Source organism: Lissotriton vulgaris, chromosome 10 (genome assembly GCF_964263255.1).
Source record: "Lissotriton vulgaris chromosome 10, aLisVul1.2, whole genome shotgun sequence".
In the NCBI taxonomy this organism is placed as follows: Eukaryota; Metazoa; Chordata; class Amphibia; order Caudata; family Salamandridae; genus Lissotriton; species Lissotriton vulgaris.
This window is the reverse complement of record NC_141698.1, coordinates 55,758,848-55,781,842: the sequence shown is the minus strand read 5'-3', so window position 1 is coordinate 55,781,842 and position 22,995 is coordinate 55,758,848.

The following is a 22,995-nucleotide window of genomic DNA, read 5'->3' as shown; positions in this document are numbered from 1 at the left end:
TTTGTATGCGGCTGATCGCAAAGCTCTCCTTGGGATATCCCAGGTACATTTCTTCTTCAGATATTCTGGACCGGACCCTTGGAGTGACTTATGCGCCATACATAGCGCCTTAAAGCCCACTCGTTTCTTAGCAGGGTGCCAGTGGAGCTCCACTAGGGCAGGTGAATAACGGATTGAAATTTAGGAATTTTCTTGAGGAGACGGGCTGCCGCATTCTGCAGTCATTGGGATCTATTCAGGGAGCATTGATGAATGCCCCAAGAAGGGCATTACAATAATCCAGGCTGGACATTACCAAGGCAATGAATATTGACTTCTGATGGTCAAAAGGAATAAATGGAAGATTTTTTCTTAAAGGAGGACGAGGTGAGTTTGTTGATCTGATCTCCGAATGTACGGTTGGCATTGAAGATCACCCACAGGTTCCTGACCTTCGGAACCGGGCTGGGGAGGAGTCCTAGGGGCTGAGGCCACCAAGAAGGGTTCCATAATGGGGTGTCTTTTCCAAAGAGAAGAACCTCAATTTTCCTGAGTCCAGTTTGAGGCTATTACATTTCATCCAGCTGACGACTTACATGCATAAGTTTAAGTAGTAAGAGAGCTCTTCAGCATTGCTGGAAATGGACAATATAAATTAGGTGTCGTGGGCATTAGAAATAATGTCATGGTACATCGCAGATTGGTAAAATAAAATTATACCCATATCATCTCGTAGGCGCATGCCTGTGTGATCATGCATGCATACATCATCACACATGTGCGTGCCTAAAAAAATGATGTGGCCACTGGTGGCTAGTAATTTTGGCCATGCTGCACAACATCAACAAGAAAAGGCATTGGCAAAACCAATGGTTCTGAAGGGTGAGGTCTATAGGAATTGCCATTGCTTTTTGTGAAAAGGCAAAACATTTTTTTTTAATTCTCAAGTGGATAGTGCACCGGTCACTGTTTCAAATGAGGGGTGTCCGAATATCTGACATGATCTTGGATGACTCGTTTCTGTCCCATAGGACAGCAAGGGTAATGATTGGTCAGGGCAGCGCTGAGACTTTTGCCGCTAATGCAGGATCTCTAAGGGATTGGGTCTTTCGCAGCTTCTTTTTAACCTATGCCTTCAATGGTCTGATGAACTGCTACTAAAGATTCGGTCTACGATGGTCAGAAGCCTGGAGTGGTGTTTACTAGAATGAATGGATGAATGCTTGTCATTTAACCTTGATAAAGGAAAGAATGAATACTTGTTCCCTGAGGAATAAAGAATCACCAGGCCCGATTCACAGAACTAACTTAAGACAAAATCCTAAACTTACTACAATTTTGGTATTCACAGAAGGCATTTACTTATTGATGAGTAAGTGCCTTCTGTGAATACCAAAAAGGAGTAAATGTTAGTAAGTTTAGGATTTTGTCTTAAGTTAGTTCTGTGAATCGGGCCCATCATGGCCAGGGCGATTATCAGTGCACAAATAGACCACAGAAACTTTCTGGCAGAAACCTCCAAAAGTAACAGAGAAGCTGCAAGTGCAACCTTCAAAAAAACCTAAAATCTCTCCCACACTTCAAGCGCTACACTGGCCTCCTGTAATGACTCCAAGTTAGTTCATAAGACTTAAGCTGGTGCTTACTGTGGTGTTTGGAGACGTCCAGGACTGTCCAAAGCAATACTTTTCTTCTAAGCCTTGCCAGAATTTCAATTACGCCGGCGTAATTTGAATAACTTTGGTAATTCCACATTATTCTTTGACATGGAATTACAGATAATAATGCAATTACACCTGCTCACGCAATCGACAGTAATTTGGAGGGAAAAAATCCTACCGCTAGAGCACATTTAGCGAAGGCGAGCGACTACTTGCACTGCCGTTTATGTTTTGTTGCCTTTAGTCTGCACGTTCGCCTCAAGTTTGGATGCGAGGGTGCATTTTGCACTAAGAAGAAAGCACTGAAGGCAGAATTACACTTCACTTGTAATTAAGTGCAATCATGGAGACTTTTCTGGTAATTCCACGTGATTATGCTACACAGAATTATGCAAGTTACACCCACCCCCTACCTTTTACTTTATGTAGCGATAAAAATATTTCAGATCTTCAGTCGAAACATGCCTTTACCCCCAAAAAGTATAATGAAAAAGGCAATGAAAGAGGTTTTTGAAGCTCTGCTTGTTTCTTATAAAAGGACTACCTGACACGTTGCACACACTGATTGGTCTGTGCCTTCTTAGGGCCTGGAGAGACGCATTCATTCTGAGTTAGTCCCATTGTATTGCAATAGCGCTTAGTCACCTTTCGGATTGATATCGCTTTACAAATAATACATCGATTGATTGAATGATAAACACAGTTTATAAATTAAATGCACAGCCTTCAAGCAATATCTCAAAGGCAATATATTCAAGAATGGTGAATTATGGGTATCAGGAAGAACAATGGCTACAAACCTCCAATGATAGTTTAGCTAGCCCTTCATTTAATTTTTAGACCAACTTTGAATATAACATGTTATTAAACCAATGTTAAACAAAGGATATATCTAGCATAAGCCAATATCTTAAACCTTCTGTAAGGAAGGATTGGAGGAAACCCATAACCTCACACAAAAATCAAGAAACCAGGGCCCTGAAAAAGAGCTCGGTGGGACTCCATGCAGAGAGTCCTAGCGGATGGAGTTACAGTTACCGGCTGGTGCCTCTGCATGGAATTGTAAGTTAGACCCCTGGTAATGGGGAGCAACCTATGGAACTACTGTGAAGAATTTTGCATGGTGGTCCCTACTCCAATTATGAGTCAGACTCCTGGGAATGGGGAACAAGCTATGGAGTTACTGTAAAGAAGAATTTTGCGTGGTGGTCACTATTCCAAGGGGTTAGCACTTCCCCTAGCTACCTGTGGGGTAGGGATGGGGGCCCTGAGATGGTAAGGGGAAGAATTGCAGAAGGAGCATTGAGTGTACCCAACCACCCCTCCACCCACTCCCATCAACCAAAAAAACTGTTTTTTGAAGGACTGGAGGAAAAGGCGTAGATGCTGTTGCAGCTAAAGGCTCCTGTGATTTTACCAGCGGATACAACTGGGTCCAGTGTTTCCACTTCTGGACAAATGTGCAAACAAAGAGGCACTTCTCTTCGTCCTGCACCTTAAGAAGTGAATACATATCTTGCTTTATCCATGAAAGTGTAACATGCAAGGGGTCCGAGGGACCTTTCAGCTTTGCAGTGGCATCACTAGGGCTGGTGTCACCCGGTGCGGGTAACTCATGGTGTCACCCCCTCACAACTTACCGGATGAACCATCTCACCCTCTACCTGCACCATGTCCCCTCTGCCTGCACCATCTCCCCTCCACCTGCACCATCTCCCCTCCGCCTGCATCATCTCCCCTCTGCTTGCACCATCTCTCCCTTTCTCTGCACCATCTCCCCTCCGCTTGCACCATCTCTCCCTCTGCTTGCACCATCTCTCCCTCTGCCTGCACCATCTCCCCTCCACCTGCACCATCTCTCCCTCTGCCTGCACCATCTCTCCCTCTGCCTGCGCCATCTCCTCCTCTGCCTGCGTCATCTCCCCCCTGCCTGCACCATCCCCCCTCTGCCTGCATCATCTCCCCCTCTGCTGCACCATCTCCCCTCTGCCTGCACCATCTCCCCTCTGCCTGCACCATCTCTCCCCTCTGCCTGCACCATCCCCCCTCCGCCTGAACCATCTCACCCTCTGCCTGCACCATCTCTCCCTCTGCCTGCACCATCTCCCCTCCGCATGCACAATCTCACCCTCTGCATGCACCATCTCTCCCCTCCGCCTGCACCATCTCACCCTCTGCCTGCACCATCTCTCCCTCTGCCTGCACCATCCCCCCTCCGCCTGAACCATCTCACCCTCTGCCTGCACCATCTCACCCTCTGCCTGCACCATCTCTCCCTCCGCCTGAACCATCTCACCCTCTGCCTGCACCATCTCACCCTCTGCCTGCACCATCTCTCCCTCCGCCTGAACCATCTCACCCTCTGCCTGCACCATCTCACCCTCTGCCTGCACCATCTCTCCCTCTGCCTGCACCATCCCCCCTCCGCCTGAACCATCTCACCCTCTGCCTGCACCATCTCACCCTCTGCCTGCACCATCTCTCCCTCTGCCTGCACCATCCCCCCTCCGCCTGAACCATCTCACCCTCTGCCTGCACCATCTCACCCTCTGCCTGCACCATCTCTCCCTCCGCCTGCACCATCTCACCCTCTGCCTGCACCATCTCACCCTCTGCCTGCACCATCTCTCCCTCTGCCTGCACCATCTCCCCTCTGCCTGCACCATCTCACCCTCTGCCTGCACCATCTCTCCCTCTGCCTGCACCATCCCCCCTCCGCCTGAACCATCTCACCCTCTGCCTGCACCATCTCACCCTCTGCCTGCACCATCTCTCCCTCCGCCTGAACCATCTCACCCTCTGCCTGCACCATCTCCCCTCTGCCTGCACCATCTCTCCCTCTGCCTGCACCATCCCCCCTCCGCCTGAACCATCTCACCCTCTGCCTGCACCATCTCTCCCTCTGCCTGCACCATCCCCCCTCCGCCTGAACCATCTCACCCTCTGCCTGCACCATCTCACCCTCTGCCTGCACCATCTCTCCCTCCGCCTGAACCATCTCACCCTCTGCCTGCACCATCTCACCCTCTGCCTGCACCATCTCTCTCCCTCTGCCTGCACCATCTCCCCTCCGCATGCACAATCTCACCCTCTGCATGCACCATCTCTCCCCTCCGCCTGCACCATCTCACCCTCTGCCTGCACCATCTCTCCCTCTGCCTGCACCATCCCCCCTCCGCCTGAACCATCTCACCCTCTGCCTGCACCATCTCACCCTCTGCCTGCACCATCTCTCCCTCCGCCTGAACCATCTCACCCTCTGCCTGCACCATCTCTCCCCTCTGCCTGCAGCATCTCTCCCCTCTGCCTGCAGCATCTCTCCCCTCCCCCTGCACCATCTCACCCCCTGCCTGCACCATCTCCCTCTCTGCCTGCACCATCCCTCTTTTGAGCTTTGTCTTCTCTTGTATTATACAGGAAACTATATATGAACCTCGGATTCTTCAGGGCAAGGGTGTGACCTAGGACAATTTTACTTTACGCAAGTTATTTACGGTGCGTTGCGCGTGGCCCTGCACAATTGTGCTCTGCCGGCTTTTATAAAGGTAAATAAACTGATGCAATGCTTTGTGTCGCTTTGGCTCATGCAAGTGCCTCAGCAATTACCCTCTATATGTCAACCTGATTAAAGAATGTGTCTAATAGGACAGAGACCTGTCCTACCCCGGGGCAGAGACATGGTCTTACAGATGTGCAGGGTTGGAACTTCACAAGCTGTCTCCAACTGATGTCCTAGGCAGCTGTGCAATCAGCTCCCTAGCATACTTTTTGTTTTAATTTTTCTTCAACTTTCAAATAATGTTCTCAAATGTGCTGCCCTAGATAATTTGCCTACATGGACATGATATGGACGCTTTACTCCTGTATGGAAGTGTGTGCTTACATGCAAAGAGAAGCCGCGGGTAGCTCTCTTGTTCCAGAGGTATGCTTTGGATGGGCCTTCCAAACTCTGCATGGTGTCAATTTGTGGCAGCGTTGGAGCAGTAAAGGCTTTACTGCCTATTCTTCTGAGGGCCCTAAACACAGCACCTGTCAGCCTGCCAACGACTGCCGACAAAGCGTTTCTTTTATTGAAATGAATTACACTGGATGATGAAGGTGGGGGCTGCTTCCTGCTCTGTGGGTTGTGGGGACTAAAGTGCATGTTCAGCGAGGCTCCCTTCAGGAAAGAGAAGCGGAGCCCCCTCATCCCCCGCCCCCCCAGCCAGGTGACCTACTTCTGTGCCTAGGCTAGCGAAAACTCCAGCTCCAGGTACAGAAAGAGCATGGCTGAGGAATCAGGAAAATGGGCAGAGGCAGCACGGGTGGGGTGCTCTGCAGCAAAGCATGAGGTTACCATAGGAAGGAGAAGTGTGTCTGTGTCTGTTTGTGTCTGCAGCAACAATGTCACAGGTTACCTTGAGAGGGAGGCGCGTGTCTGTAACTGCAGCAACGTGTCTGCATCTGCTGCAGTGTCTTGGGTTTCCATGGGAAAGAGCGGGTCTGCATGTTCTGCAATGGCTTAGGTTACAGTGGGAAGGAGGAACGTGTCTGCATCTGCTGCAGTGTCTTGGGTTTCCATGGGAAGGAGGAGCGTGTCTGCATCTGCTGCAATGTCTTAGGTTTCCGTGTGAAAAAGCGTGTCTGCATCTGCTGCAGTGTCTTGGGTTTCCATGGGAAAGAGCGGGTCTGCATGTTCTGCAATGGCTTAGGTTACAGTGGGAAGGAGGAACGTGTCTGCATCTGCTGCAGTGTCTTAGGTTTCCGTGGGAAGGAGGAGCGTGTCTGCATCTGCTGCAATGTCTTAGGTTTCCGTGTGAAAAAGCGTGTCTGCATCTGCTGCAATGTCTTGGGTTTCCATGGGAAGGAGCGGGTCTGCCTCTGCTGCAATGTCATAGGTTACTGTGGGAAGGAGGAGCGTGTCTGCATCTGCTGCAATGTCTTAGGTTTCCGTGGGAAAGAGCGTGTCTGCATCTGCTGCAAATTCATAGGTTACCGTGGGAAGGAGGAGCATGTCTGCATCTGCTGCAATGTCATAGGTTACTGTGGGAAGGAGGAGCGTGTCTGCATCTGCTGCAATGTCTTAGGTTACCGTGGGAAGGAGGAGCGTGTCTGCATATGCTGCAATGTCATAGGTTACTGTGGGAAGGAGGAGCGTGTCTGCATCTGCTGCAATGTCTTAGGTTACCGTGGGAAGGAGGAGCGTGTCTGCATCTGCTGCAATGTCTTAGGTTTCCGTGGGAAAGAGCGTGTCTGCATCTGCTGCAAATTCATAGGTTACCGTGGGAAGGAGGAGCGTGTCTGCATCTGCTGCAATGTCATAGATTACCGCAGGAAGGAGTAGCATGCCTGCATCGGCTACAATATCATAGGTTACCGTGGGAAGGAGAAGTGTGTCTGCATCTGCTGCAATGTTATAGATTACCGTGGGAAGGAGGAGCGTGTCTGCATCTGCTGCAGTGTCTTAGGCTTCCGTGGGAAAAAGCGTGTCTGCATCTGCTGCAATGTCTTAGGTTTCCGTGGGAAGGAGGAGCGTGTCTGCATCTGCTGCAATGTCTTAGGTTTCCGTGGAAAAAAGCGGTTCTGCATCTGCTGCAATGTCTTGGGTTTCCATGGGAAGGAGCGGGTCTGCCTCTGCTGCAATGTCATAGGTTACTGTGGGAAGGAGGAGAGTGTCTGCATCTGCTGCAATGTCATAGGTTACTGTGGGAAGGAGGAGCGTGTCTGCATCTGCTGCAATGTCATAGGTTACTGTGGGAAGGAGGAGCGTGTCTGCATCTGCTGCAGTGTCTTAGGTTACCGTGGGAAGGAGGAGCGTGTCTGCATATGCTGCAATGTCATAGGTTACTGTGGGAAGGAGGAGCGTGTCTGCATCTGCTGCAATGTCTTAGGTTACCGTGGGAAGGAGGAGCATGTCTGCATCTGCTGCAATGTCTTAGGTTTCCGTGGGAAAGAGCGTGTCTGCATCTGCTGCAAATTCATAGGTTACCGTGGGAAGGAGGAGCGTGTCTGCATCTGCTGCAATTCATAGATTACCGCGGGAAGGAGTAGCATGCCTGCATCGGCTACAATATCATAGGTTACCGTGGGAAGGAGAAGTGTGTCTGCATCTGCTGCAATGTTATAGATTACCGTGGGAAGGAGGAGCGTGTCTGCATCTGCTGCAATGTCTTAGGTTTCCGTGGGAAAGAGCGTGTCTGCATCTGCTGCAAATTCATAGGTTACCGTGGGAAGGAGGAGCGTGTCTGCATCTGCTGCAATGTCATAGATTACCGCGGGAAGGAGTAGCATGCCTGCATCGGCTACAATGTCTTAGGTTACCGTGGGAAGGAGAAGTGTGTCTGCATCTGTTCAGGGGCGGCCTTAGGCATGTGCAAGCTGTGCACCTGCACAGGGCCTCCAAACCCCTGGGGCCACCACGCCAATATATATCCTTAATATAATAATCCTCTGAGGATGGAAACATATTTGCGTGGCGGCCCCTGACAGGGATTTGGTGGTTTCCAGCTCTGTTCCACTTCTAAACACCCTGACCCCCCCCCCCCCTCTTCACTGGCCTCCGTGCTCCACCCCGCCCACACCCCCTCTTCCGGGGCCCCCAACCTATGCTCCCTGCCCAGGGCCGCCATGAGCCTAGAGCCGCCCCATATCTGTTGCAATGTCATAGGTTACTGTGGGAAGGAGAAGTGTGTCTGCATCTGCTGCAATGTCTTAGGTTTTCGTGGGAAGGAGGAGCGTGTCTGCATCTGGCAATGTCTTAGGTTACCGTGGGAAGGAGGAGCTTGTCTGCATCTGCTGCAATGTCTTAGGTTCCCGTGGGAAGGAGGAGCGTGTCTGCATCTGCTGCAATGTCTTAGGTTACTGTGGGAAGGAGGAGCGTGTCTGCATCTGCTGCAATGTCTTAGGTTACTGTGGGAAGGAGGAGCGTGTCTGCATCAGCTGCAATGTCATAGGTTACCGTGGGAGGGAGGAACAAGTCTGCATCTGCTGCAAGGTCTTAGGTTACAGTGGGAATGAGGAGTGCGTCTGCATCTGCAGCAAATTCTTAGGTTACTATAGGAAAGAGGAGTGAGTCTGTAACTGCAGCAATGTGTCTGCATCTGCAGCAATGTCATAGGTTACTTTGTGAAGGTGGGTGTGACTGTATTGGCTGCAACGTCATAGGTTACTGAGGGAAGGAGGAGCGTGTCTGCATCTGCTGCAATGTCATAGGTGACTGTGGGAAGGAGGAGCGTGTCTGCATCTGCTGCAATGTCTTAGGTTACCATAGGAACGAGGAGTGTGTGTGCATCCACAGCAATATCTTAGGTTACCATGAGAGGGATGGGCGTGTCGGCATCTGCTGCAATGTCTTAGGTTACCGTGGGAAGGAGGAGTATGTTTGCATCTGCAGCAATGTCATAGGTTACCGTTGGAAGGAGGAATGTGTCTGCATCTGCTGCAATGTCTTAAGTTACCGTCGGAAGGAGAAGCGTGTCTGCATCTGCTGCAATGTCTTAGGCTACCGTGAGAAGGAGAAGCATGTCTGAATCTGCTGCAATGTCTTAGGTTACGGTGGGAAGGAGGAGCGTGTCTGCATCTGCTGCAATGTTTTAGGTTACCGTTGGAAGGAGGAGTGTGTCTTTATCTGCTGCAATGTCTTAGGTTTCCGTGGAAAGGAGGAGTGTGTATGCATCTGCTGCAATGTCTTAGGCTACCGTGGGAAGATGAAGCACGTCTGCATCTGCTGCAATGTCTTAGGTTACCGTGGGGAGGAGGAGAGTGTCTGAATCTGCTGCAATGTCGTAGGTTACTGTGAGAAGGAGGAGTCTGTGTGTATCTGCAGAAATGTCTTAGGTTACTTTGTGAAGGTGGAGTGTGACTGTATCTCCAGTAATATCTTAGGTTACTATAGGAAGGAAGTGTGTATGTGCATCTGTTGCAATGCCTTAGGTTATTGTGGGAAGGAGGCGCGTGTCTACATCTGCACTAATGTCTTAGTTTACCATAGGAACGAGGGGCGTATCTGCATCTGCTGCAATGTCATAGTTTAATTTGTGAGGGTGGAGTGTGACTATCTGCTGCAAGATCTTAGGTTACCATAGGAACGAGGAGCTTGTCTGCATCTGCGGCAATGTCATAGGTTACCGTGGGAAGGAGGAGCATGTCTGCATCTGGAGCAATATCTTAGGTTACCGTAGGAACGAGGAGCATGTCTGCATCTGCACTAATGTCTTAGGTTACCATAGGAGCGAGGAGCGTGTCTGCATCTGCTGCAAAGTCATAGGTTACCATAGGAACGAGGAACATGTCTGCATCTGCAGTAATGTTTTAGGTTACCATAGGAACGAGGAGTGTGTCTGGATCTGACGCAATGTCTTAGGTTACTGTGGGAGGAGGGTTTGTATCTCTATAGGTTCCAATGTCTTAGGTTATCATAGGAACAAGGAGCATGTCTCCATCTGCAGCAATGTCTTAGGTTACCATAGGAATGAGGAGCGTGTCTGCATCTGCAGCAATGTCTTAGGTTACCATGGGAGGGAGGGAGGAGCGTGTCTGCATCTGCAGCGATGTTATAGTTTACTTTGTGAAGGTGAAGTGTGACTGTATCTGCAGCAATGTCTTAGGTTACTGTGGGGAGGAGGAGCGTGTTTGCATCTGCAGCAATATCTTAGGTTACCATAGGAACAAGGAGTGTGCTCGCCTCTGCTGCAATGTCTTAGGTTACTGTGGGAATGAGTAGTGTGTCTGCATCTGCAGCAATATCTTAGGCAGGAAGAGGGTATGTGTATCTGCTGAAATGTCTTACGTTACCGTGTGAAGGAGGATTGGGTCTGCATCTGCAGCAATGTCTTAGGTTATTGTGGAAAGCAGCATGTCTGCATCAGCATGTCTCTCTCCCTCGCCGATTTGGTTAAATCACTCGGCATCACCATCAACAATAAACTCACACTAAACTCCCATGTCAAGAACTCTGCAAAAAGTGCACTCTTCACTCTCCGGCATCTCAAAAAAATCAAACCTTTTATCCCAGCTGAAGACTTCAAATTTATTATCCAGTCTCTTGTTCTATCCAAAATAGACTATGGTAATGCCCTTCTCTCTGGCACCCCCAAAACCCACCTGGCCCCCTTCAAATCCTTTCTCAACCTTGCTGCCAGGCTAACAATGGACTGTAAACGCTTTGACCATATCTCCCCTGCCCTCAAGTCCCTAAAGTGGCTCCCCATTGAAGGCTGATCCTCCTATAAAATTGCCTGTTTTACTCACAAAGCCCTTTACCAGAAGACCCCATCCTACCTCTCCAATAAACTTAAAAAAGCTGGCTGTACCCGAACACTGAGAAGCTCCAACACTCTCCTTCTCATTCCCCCCCTACTCAAAAATGCTGCTTCAAAATCCCGCTCCTTCTCTGGTAAGGCTCCAACCCTTTGTAATGCCCTACCCAAAGACCTTCGATGCAACCCCTCCTACCCCAGATTAAAAAAATACCTTAAAATTCATTTGCTCACTACATGCTGGGGAAACTAAATCCCAGATCCCCTTTCTGACTACCTCTCCTCCTCCCTCCTTAGACTACCCCCCTTCCCCCTTTCACCCCCCCCCCATTTTCCTCTTGTCGCCCCCCTTTCTCTCTCCCCCTCTCTTTCCAACCCACTGCCTACTATGTCCTCTGAACCCACCTTGACATTCTATTCAATTTCCTATTACCAATAACATTCTGGTTCCTGCAACTTGTTGCTCTATCTCTTCCTATATGTGCCTTTAATCACCATTTAACACCTGTATAACTCGTTTTTGGTCAACTACCATGATTGTTTTCATTGTGAACTTCCATTGATAATGTAAAGCGCTCTGATACCCTCAGGTGGAGTTAGCACTATATAAAACCTTAATAGAAAAATAGCTGCAATGTCCTAGGTTACTATAGGAAAGAGGAGTGTGTCTGCAACTGCAGCAATATGTCTGCATCTTTGTTAATGTCATAGGTTACTGTAGGAAGGAGGAGTGTCTCTGCATCTTCTGCAATGTCTGAGGTTACCGTGGAACGGGGGAGCGTGTCTCGCATCTGCAGCAACGTCATAGGTTACTATGGGAAGGAGGAGGGTGTCTGCATCATCCGCTGCAATGTCATAGGTGACTGTGGGAAGGAGGACTGTATCTGCAGCATTGCCTTAGGTTACGGTGGGAAGGAGGAGCATGTCTGCATCTGCAGCAATATCTTAGGGTACCGTGGGAAGGAGGAGGGTGTCTGCATCTGCTGCAATGTCTTAGATTACAGTGGGAAGGAGAAGTGTGTCGGCATCTGCTGCAATGTCATAGATTACCGCGGGAAGGAGAAGCGTGTCTGCATCTGCTGAAATGTCTTAGATTACAGTGGGAAGGAGAAGTGTGTCTGCATCTGTTGCAATGTCATAGGTTACCGTGGGAAGTAGAAGTGTGTCTGCATCTGCTGCAATGTCTTAGGTTACTGTGGGAAGGAGGAGCGTGTCTGCATCTGCTGCAATGTCTTAGGTTACTGTGGGAAGGAGGAGTGTATCTGCAGCATTGCCTTAGGTTACGGTGGGAAGGAGGAGCGTGTCTGCATCTGCAGAAATGTCTGAGGTTACTGTGGGAAGGAGAAGTGTGTCTGCATCTGCTGCAATCTCATAAACTACCGTGGGAAGGAGGAGCGTGTCTGCATCTGCAGCAGTATCTTAGGGTACCGTGGGAAGGAGGAGCGTGTCTGCATCATCTACTGCAATGTCATAGGTTACTGTGGAAAGGAGGAGTGTATCTGCAGCATTACCTTAGGTTACGGTGGGAAGGAGGAGCGTGTCTGCATCTGCTGCAATGTCATAGGTTACCGTGGGAAGGAGGAGCGTGTCTGTATCTGCAGCAATATCTTAGGGTACAGTGGGAAGGAGGAGAGTGTCTGCATCATCTGCTGCAATGTCATAGGTTACTGTGGGAAGGAGTAGTGATCTGCAGCATTGCCTTAGGTTACGGTGGGAAGGAGAAGCGTGTCTGCATTTGCAGCAATATCTTTAGCATGCAGAAAGAAGCATTCTGCTGGAATCTGCCGGTGCGTTAGCATGCAGGAAGGAGCAGTCTGTTGGAATCTGCCGGTGCGTTAGCATGCAGGAAGGAGCAGTCTGCTGGAATCTGCCGGTGCCTTAGCATGCAGGAAGGAGCAGTCTGCTGGAATCTGCCGGTGCGTTAGCATGCAGGAAGGAGCAGTCTGTTGGAATCTGCTGGTGCGTTAGCATGCAGAAAGAAGAATTCTGCTGGAATCTGCTGGTGAGTTAGCATGCAGGAATAAGCAGTCTGTTGGAATCTGCCGGTGCGTTAGCATGCAGGAAGGAGAATTTTGCTGGAATCTGCTGGTGCGTTAGCATGCAGGAAGGAGCAGTCTGCTGAAATCTGCCGGTGCGTTAGCATGCAGGAAGGAGAATTCTGCTGGAATCTGCTGGTGTGTTAGCATGCAGGAAGGAGCATTCTGCTGGAATCTGCTGGTGCGTTAGCATGCAGGAAGGAGTAGTCTGCTGGAATCTGCCGGTGCCTTAGCATGCAGGAAGGAGCAGTCTGCTGGAATCTGCCGGTGCGTTAGCATGCAGGAAGGAGCAGTCTGTTGGAATCTGCCGGTGCATTAGCATGTAGAAAGAAGCATTCTGCTGGAATCTGCCGGTGCGTTAGCATGCAGGAAGGAGCAGTCTGCTGGAATCTGCCGGTGCCTTAGCATGCAGGAAGGAGCAGTCTGTTGGAATCTGCCGGTGCGTTAGCATGCAGGAAGGAGCAGTCTGCTGGAATCTGCCGGTGCATTAGCATGCAGAAAGGAGCAGTCTGCTGGAATCTGCCGGTGCATTAGCATGCAGAAAGGAGCAGTCTGCTGGAATCTGCCAGTGCGTTAGCATGCAGGAAGGAGCAGTCTGCTGGAATCTGCTGGTGCATTTGCATACAGGAAGAAGCAGTCTGCTGGAATCTGCCGGTGCATTAGCATGCAGAAAGAAGCAGTCTGCTGGAATCTGCCAGTGCGTTAGCATGCAGGAAGGAGCAGTCTGCTGGAATCTGCTGGTGCATTTGCATACAGGAAGAAGCAGTCTGCTGGAATCTGCTGGTGCGTTAGCATGCAGGAAGGAGCAGTCTGCTGGATTCTGCCAGTGCGTTAGCATGCAGGAAGAAGCAGTCTGCTGGAATCTGCTGATGCGATAGCATGCAGGAAGGAGCAGTCTGCTGGAATCTGCCAGTGCGTTAGCATGCAGGAAGGAGCAGTCTGCTGGAATCTACCAGTGCGTTAGCATGCAGGAAAAAGCAGTCTGCTAGAATCTGCTGATGCGTTAGCATGCAGGAAGGAGCAGTCTGTTGGAATTTGCTGGTGCATTAGCATGCAGGAAGGAGCAGTCTGATGGAATCTGCCGGTGCATTAGCATGCAGGAAGGAGCAGTCTGCTGGAATCTGCTGGTGCATTTGCATACAGGAAGAAGCAGTCTGCTGGAATCTGCCGGTGCGTTAGCATGCAGGAAGGAGCAGTCTGCTGGAATCTGCCAGTGCGTTAGCATGCAGGAAGAAGCAGTCTGCTGGAATCTGCTGATGCGTTAGCATGCAGGAAGGAGCAGTCTGCTGGAATCTGCCAGTGCGTTAGCATGCAGGAAGGAGCAGTCTGCTGGAATCTGCCAGTGCGTTAGCATGCAGGAAGAAGCAGTCTGCTGGAATCTGCTGATGCGTTAGCATGCAGGAAGAAGCAGTCTCTGGAATCTGCTGATGCATTAGCATGCAGGAAGGAGCAGTCTGCTGGAATCTGCCAGTGCGTTAGCATGCAGGAAGAAGCAGTCTGCTGGAATCTGCTGATGCGTTAGCATGCAGGAAGGAGCAGTCTGTTGGAATCTGCCGGTGCGTTAGCATGCAGGAAGGAGCAGTCTGCTGGAATCTGCCAGTGCGTTAGCATGCAGGAAGAAGCAGTCTGCTGGAATCTGCTGATGCGTTAGCATGCAGGAAGAAGCAGTCTGCTGGAATCTGCTGATGCGTTAGCATGCAGGAAGGAGCAGTCTGTTGGAATCTGCCGGTGCGTTAGCATGCAGGAAGGAGCAGTCTGCTGGAATCTGCCCGTGCGTTAGCATGCAGGAAGAAGCAGTCTGCTGGAATCTGCTGATGCATTAGCATGCAGGAAGGAGCAGTCTGTTGGAATCTGCTGGTGCATTAGCATGCAGGAAGAAGCAGTCTGCTGGAATCTGCCAGTGCGTTAGCATGCAGGAAGGAGCAGTCTGCTGGAATCTGCCAGTGCGTTAGCATGCAGGAAGAAGCAGTCTGCTGGAATCTGCTGGTGCATTTGCATACAGGAAGAAGCAGTCTGCTGGAATCTGCCAGTGCGTTAGCATGCAGGAAGAAGCAGTCTGCTGGAATCTGCTGGTGCATTAGCATGCAGGAAGGAGCAGTCTGCTGAATCTGCTGGTGCATTAGCATGCAGGAAGGAGCAGTCTGCTGGAATCTGCTGATGCGTTAGCATGCAGGAAGGAGCAGTCTGCTGGAATCTGCTGGTGCATTAGCATGCAGGAAGGAGCATTCTGCTGGAATCTGCCGGTGCATTAGCATGCAGGAAGGAGCAGTCTGCTGGAATCTGCTGGTGCATTAGCATGCAGGAAGGAGCAGTCTGCTGGAATCTGCTGATGCGTTAGCATGCAGGAAGGAGCAGTCTGCTGGAATCTGCCAGTGCGTTAGCATGCAGGAAGGAGCAGTCTGCTGGAATCTGCCAGTGCGTTAGCATGCAGGAAGAAGCAGTCTGCTGGAATCTGCTGATGCGTTAGCATGCAGGAAGAAGCAGTCTGTTGGAATCTGCTGGTGCATTAGCATGCAGGAAGGAGCAGTCTGTTGGAATCTGCTGGTGCATTAGCATGCAGGAAGGAGCAGTCTGCTGGAATCTGCCGGTGCATTAGCATGCAGGAAGGAGCAGTCTGCTGGAATCTGCCGGTGCATTAGCATGCAGGAAGGAGCAGTCTGCTGAATCTGCTGGTGCATTAGCATGCAGGAAGGAGCAGTCTGCTGGAATCTGCTGATGCGTTAGCATGCAGGAAGGAGCAGTCTGCTGGAATCTGCTGGTGCATTAGCATGCAGGAAGGAGCATTCTGCTGGAATCTGCCGGTGCATTAGCATGCAGGAAGGAGCAGTCTGCTGGAATCTGCTGGTGCATTAGCATGCAGGAAGGAGCAGTCTGCTGGAATCTGCTGATGCGTTAGCATGCAGGAAGGAGCAGTCTGCTGGAATCTGCTGGTGCATTAGCATGCAGGAAGGAGCAGTCTGCTGGAATCTGCCGGTGCATTAGCATGCAGGAAGGAGCAGTCTGCTGGAATCTGCTGGTGCATTAGCATGCAGGAAGGAGCAGTCTGCTGGAATCTGCTGATGCGTTAGCATGCAGGAAGGAGCAGTCTGCTGGAATCTGCTGGTGCATTAGCATGCAGGAAGGAGCAGTCTGCTGGAATCTGCTGATGCGTTAGCATGCAGGAAGGAGCAGTCTGCTGGAATCTGCCGGTGCGTTAGCATGCAGGAAGGAGCAGTCTGCTGGAATCTGCTGGTGCATTAGCATGCAGGAGCACAGTTCCTGTGGCTGGCACGGCGCGCAGCTGAATAGTTCTGCAGCCTTCAGGTGGCGGGACGAGTGTATCTGAGGCTGCAGCCATGCCCAGGGCTATTGAGGTGTTAGGTGGCAGAAAGACTGTGCCCAGGGCTCCAGCAATTACAGGGCTTGCCAAGGCGCAGGAGAGAGCATGAGGAGTTTGCTTGAGGGCACAGTTTTAATTCACCTGTCAGTCAGAGGGTTCTTTTTTGAGTCACTGAGCGACTCTGAGTAGGGCTTATTTAAGAAAAAAGTTAAATTTATATATTTTTTCTACTTGCTCATAATATATGATGCCAGTTTGAATGGGGTGAACACAAATTAACATTTTTAGTGTTAACAGTAAGATGTTATTGGTATGTTATGATTTTGATCTAATTGGTGTTTAAAAAATGTACTGACACTGGTAGAGTGTGCGGGTTTATTAGGCAGGCACGGGGAGTCAGGAGTAGAGTGGCCCAGACTACAGCAGCCCTCAGATGCATTAATTCAGAGTGAAGAACAGGCGAGGCCTGAAAACCTATGCCAAAAAGTAGAAGCAGCAAAATCAGTCACTTCTTCGCGTACAGAGAGGATTTTTGAAATATCTCCATAAAATCGTCTATATTAGGCATTTAAAATAAAACAGGCAGAATTCGCCTCAAGCATGGACCCCACGCTGCCTCTGTGGAATGTAAGATGGTCCAGGAATGGCGGACTACTCTGAATCACCAATTGAAACTTAATAAAATGTAAAGCTTTCAAATAGAAGTTAAATGGGGATAAAAATTCTACCGGTTGCATTAATCTATTCCAAAGTTAAAACAAGCATTAGAAATGCAATAGGTCTCGCAGCATTAGAGTTAGTGCTTTTAGAATTGTTTATATTTTTTTTGTTGTAAATCTTTTGCATTTTATTTTTTGTAGGCAATGCAAAAGATTTACAAATCAAAAAAGCAATAAGCAAATGTAAAAGCTTTAAGTAAAAATCCTGCGAGACCTATTGCACTGTGTGAGGGTGAGGTGTTGAGGGTGAGTGAGGGTGGGGGTGAGTGAGGAGTTGAGTGTGAGTGAGGTGTTGAGGGTGAGTGAGGTGTTGAGGGTGAGTGTTAGTGAGAGTGAGTGAGGGTGAGAGAGTGTTATTGTGAGTTAGGGTGAGGTGTTGAGGGTGGATGAGGGTGGGGTGAGGTGTTGAGGATGAGTGAGGATGAGTGAGGGTGAGTGAGGGGTCGAGGGTGAGTGAGGGTGAGTGAGGGTGAGTGAGGGTGAGTGAGGGTGAGTGAGTGTGACTGAGTGTGACTGAGTGTGAGTGATTGTGAGTGAGGGTGAGTGAGGGTGAGGGTGAGTCATAGTGAGTGAGGGTGAGGCGTTGAGGGTGAGGCGTTGAGGGTGAGGTGTTGAGGGTGAGTTGTTGAGGGTGAGTGAGGGTGAGTTAGAGTGAGGGTGAGTTAGGGGTTGAGGGTGAGGTGTTGAGGGTGAGTGAGGGTGAGGCATTGAGGGTGAGTGAGGGTGAGGTGGTGTTGAGGGTGAGTGAGGTGTTGAGGGTGAGTGTTAGTGAGAGTGAGTGAGGGTGAGGGTGAGAGAGTGTTATTGTGAGTTAGGGTGAGGTGTTGAGGGTGGATGAGGGTGAGGTGTTGAGGATGAGTGAGGATGAGTGAGGGTGAGTGAGGGGTCGAGGGTGAGTGAGGGTGAGTGAGGGTGAGTGAGGGTGAGTGAGGGTGAGTGAGGGTGACTGAGTGTGAGTGATTGTGAGTGATGGTGAGTGAGGGTGAGTGAGGGTGAGTGAGGGTGAGGGTGAGTCATAGTGAGTGAGGGTGAGGTGTTGAGGGTGAGGCGTTGAGGGTGAGGTGTTGAGGGTGAGGTGTTGAGGGTGAGGTGTTGAGGGTGAGGTGTTGAGGGTGAGTGAGGGTGAGTTAGAGTGAGGGTGAGTTAGGGGTTGAGGGTGAGGTGTTGAGGGTGAGTGAGGGTGAGTGAGGGTGAGTGAGGGCGAGTGAGGGCGAGTGAGGGCGAGTGAGGGCGAGTGAGGGCGAGTGAGGGCGAGTGAGGGCGAGTGATGGTGTGGGTGAGGGGTTGAGGGTGAGTGAGGGTGAGGGGGTTGAGGGTGAGTGAGGGTGAGGGGTTGAGGGTGAGTGAGGGTGAGGGTGAGGGTGACTGAGGGTGAGGGATTGAGGGTGAGGGATTGAGGGTGAGGGATTGAGGGTGGGTGAGGGTGAGTGAGGGTGAGGGTGAGGGGTTGAGGGTGAGTGAGGGTGAGGGGTTGAGGGTGGGTGAGGGTGAGTGAGGATGAGGGGTTGAGGCTGGGTGAGGGTGAGTGAGGTTGAGGGTGAGTGAGGGTGAGTGAGGGTGAGTGAGGGTGAGTGAGGGTGAGTGAGGGTGAGTGAGGGTGAGTGAGGGTGAGTGAGGGTGAGTGAGGGTGAGTGAGGGTGAGTGAGGGCGTGTGAGGGTGAGTGAGGGTGAGTGAGGGCGTGTGAGGGCGAGTGAGGGTGAGTGATGGTGTGGGTGAGGGGTTGAGGGTGAGTGAGGGTGAGGGGTTGAGGGTGAGTGAGGGTGAGTGAGGGTGAGGTATTGAGGGTGAGGGGTTGGGTGAGGGTGAGTGAGGGTGAGGTATTGAGGGTGAGGGGTTGAGGTTGGGTGAGGGTGAGTGAGGGTGAGGGTGAGGGGTTGAGGGTGAGTGAGGGTGAGTGAGGATGAGGGGTTGAGGGTGGGTGAGGGTGAGTGAGGTTGAGGGTGAGTGAGGGTGGGTGAGGGTGAGTGAGGGTGAGTGAGGGTGGGTGAGGGTGAGTGAGGGTGAGGGGTTGAGGGTGAGTGAGGGTGAGTGAGGGTGAGTGAGGGTGAGGGGTTGAGGGTGAGGGTGAGGGTGAGTTAGGGTGAGGGGTTGAGGGTGGGTGAGGGTGAGTGAGGGTGAGGGGTTGAGGGTGAGTGAGAATGAGTGAGAGTGAGGGTGAGTGAGGGGTTGAGGGTGAGTGAGGGTGAGGGTGAGGGGTTGAGGGTGAGTGAGGGTGAGTGATGGTGAGGGTGAGTGAGGTTGAGTGGTTGAGGGTGAGTGAGGGTGAGGGTGAGTGAGGGTGAGTGCGGGTGAGTGAGGGTGAGGGTGAGTGAGGGTGAGGTGTTGAGGGTGAGTGAGGGTGCAGATCTCAATACAATACAAAATTCACAACTGGGAGTACGACGTGAAATTCCATGATGGACTTATAAGTAGGTCAAGCCAAGCCCCAGTGAATAACCTATGTAAAATGAACCACTGATAGAGACCACCACCAAGAAAGAATTAATATCGCAGGACAGTTGTGTGTGAATTCAAACTCTAGATTAAAGCATTTGTGTGAATGTGCAAGTTAAAGTCCCAATTACCAATGGAAGTGTGTACTACCTTGTATTTCCAGTACTTACTTACTTCTGGAAAAGTTTAATCTCACATGGAAATAAGATGGCCTAGGTAGTGTCTGTGTAACCACAGTCACAAACTGGTGCAACCTGAAGAAGTATAAGTACCTCTGATTAGGTGAAAGAATTCCTTTAATAGTGTATTGCATTCAAAACAATGTTCAGTCGTGGTAAATGTTTAAATGTGTAGGGAGCTCTTGCTACACAATAATAACTAATACTGTCACAATATGTGATCCACTGTTGCTATTGACATAATCATGAAAATAAATCGTCGCTATGTTCCCATGCTGGGAAAAGAATTACTCTGTCTGTCTGCTAATCAAAGAGCAACTCACACGTGAGACAACCATTCCTACTCAGACAGCGTGTAAGTATGGAGAGATGCTAGTTGCTCAACTCACCAAAGTACTGAGCGATAACTTCTATATGGTAACTGCTGTTTTAGCCAGTGAGGTCACACCCGACCTTTGGAACGCCAGTCCGCATAAGTTACTCGAGCGAGAGTCTTTAACTGCGCTCTGAAAACAGAGAACCACAGTCACCCACTGCAATAATATTCTAAAGAAACTGGTGAAATGTTAAATCCACGCAGTGTTTACACTCACCGATGGAAGACCGTCAGACTGTCGACCAGCTACATTCAACACCGAAGAAACACGAACCTGTCTAAAAAAACGCGCTCTGAAACAAAGAGACGCAATAAATGCCTAAACTGTATTGCTTGAAGACGACTGATAGCCCATAACCTCCCAGCGGAGTAGGTACTCACCGATAATCAACCGTGACAGTCCTAGTCTGCTACGTTCAACAAACAAGGTGAATGCTTGAAGCACCAGATCGGCTTAAAGCCGCGCGGGCTCGCGATCGTTTTGAATCGAGAGTGAAAGAGGACTACACGATAGCGCCATGTCGGAATGGTTTAGATGGCGTAAATAAATTCTTGATTCTCCAGGTGTTCTATTTTTGTACCAAGCTCCGAAGAGGAGTGCAAAAAGCTTATGTAGCCTGCAATAATGAATATTGTGGTACTAATTAAATGTCGAATTGTTTAGTTGGGAAAAACGGGATTCAAATACCAAAAGTAACTGTGTACTGCTCACTAGCTAATTATTATAATGAAGACGGGCTGTTAGGTGCAACCTAGAAAACCTGACAAGAACGTTGCTCACAAGCAGAAGATATGGAAATGTGTGCCAGGGGACTGCTTAAATAAGATGCTTTGTATGTGTAAATGTATGTGCTGTTTCGAAATGGAATCAAACGTGGACAGAAGGAAATGAGTGTGTACACAGCTCCAACAAGCCGGAGGGAAGAGAGGGGAGGGGGGAGGAGAAATGCGACACGGCGGGAAGGGGAGGGGGCGGAGCGGGTCAAATCAACAAACAAGCCGGAGGGAAGAGAGGGGAGGGGGGAGGAGAAATGCGACACGGCGGGAAGGGGAGGGGGCGGAACAGGGGAGGGGGCGGAACGGGGGAGGGGGCGGAGAGGGGACATGCACGCGCCCGTGACTTTTAAGGTCAATGCGCATGCGCATAAGCTTAATGCGCATGCGCATTGACCTTAAAAGTCACGGGCACTGCAAGGAATCGCCACGATTCCTTGCAGTGCAGATAAAGTGTGGATAACTCGCAATACTCTCGCCTTGCTCGATGCGCATGCGCATCGACAGGCGAGACCTAAAGAGGAACAGTTCTAAGGGACCACCAGCGAGCCTCAAAGAGTCAGGGTCTTCGGAGAGGCCACCTAGGTTTGGGAGAGGTAAGTCGATAACTGATATCTAAACTTCAAAGGAAAGTACCCTTTGAAGTTCACTTAGAGTCTCTGGTATGGAATTTATACTTATGGAAGTTCTACAAATCTAGATTCCCAGATAGGATGGCCACATGGACATCAATGCAACAAATGCCAGGGGTAGCAGAACCCCCCTCATGACTTCACAGGAAGTGACCTTATACGACCTTTGACCCTGATGACATCACATGAAGTCATGTCATTTTACCTTTGACACGTGTGATATGATAGTAAGTGACATCGCAACTTCAAAGACACCTACAATAAATGCAAGAATAACTAAAGAAAGAAAAAATACTAGAGCAGATAAAGTCTACTCGAGTTACCAACCATACATTAAATAAGGTGCTGCCATGGTAGGGCAGATGCGCAAACATGGTGGACGAGGGCAAGCCAATCATAAACTAACAGTACAGTGCTGGCATCTGCTCAGGCATAAGCATCCTATTTCCACACATAGTCTCACATACCACATTACATCCTCATAAGCACATCTACGCGGGTGCTCCTCCAAAGAACTAGTCTTGACGCAAGTTGCATGCCCATTCAAATCACAATGCATGACAACTCATGTGGGTGCTGCTACTAACAACCGACGGTGTGCTCAAGTCAGTGAGGTGTCTATTCTAGCGGCATCATGCTTAGTGTAATAACTGTGTTGTATAGCATAGATGTATAGACATAATATTCTCAAAAATGTGATAGTTTGGTTTTACATACACTTAATGTTTGGCTTGTGTATAGCACACCCACTTGTCATTGCATGGATTTAGTAATAATAGTAGTTCTTGATGAGTGAGGTCCTGTGCCTTTTCTTTGGGACTCCATGCCTTCTACAAGGTGTATGCAGCAAGCATTTATTATGTGGAACTATCAAACCACCTATAAAGTTATGGAGCTTTTATCAGAATAGGGTTCTTGGGGCTCTACATGACATCTTCTGACTCAGATTAATCTAGATCTGAAATGTTTATCAATTAGGTGCAGTGGCATTGCATGGACTGAAAAGTTACATTTGTGGTTTGAGAGATTTTTTTATTAAAGTACATACCTGCCCTGAGATAGATATGTTCATCGCAATGAATGTAAACAAAGTGAAGCTTGTATGTGCTTTCAGGAGAAATATTGTGCCTCAGTTGCGTTGCTCTGTAGGAAGTAGGTTGGTTCTTCTCTAACTGTATCCTCCTCCATATGATATTCAGCGAACCACATATCCAAGCTAGACTTGTGGTTGAACCAACTCATGGCTTTCAACCGCACCCCCCTCATTATGGACTCAGCCAAATCTCTCGGAAACACCCTGGACAAGCACCTGAACATGAATAATCATATCAGCAAAGTGTGTAGAGGAATAAATCACTTGATGAGGACACTTACAAATATCAAACCATTGCTTCCACAAACTGATTTCAAGCAAGTGGTTCAAGCGCTCGTCTTACCAAGATTTGACTATGGCAGGGATATGCTCTGTGGCCTTCCCAAATACGCCTTGGCTCCACTAAGGGCATCCCCGAACGCTGCGGCCAGACTGGTTACAGGTACCAAATGAAATGTGCACATATCCCCAGTCCTAAAATCTCTTAAATGGTTGCCCTACGAAGCTCGAATCCAGTTAAAGATTGTAGTTCGGGCGCACAAAGCCCTCCACTTGAA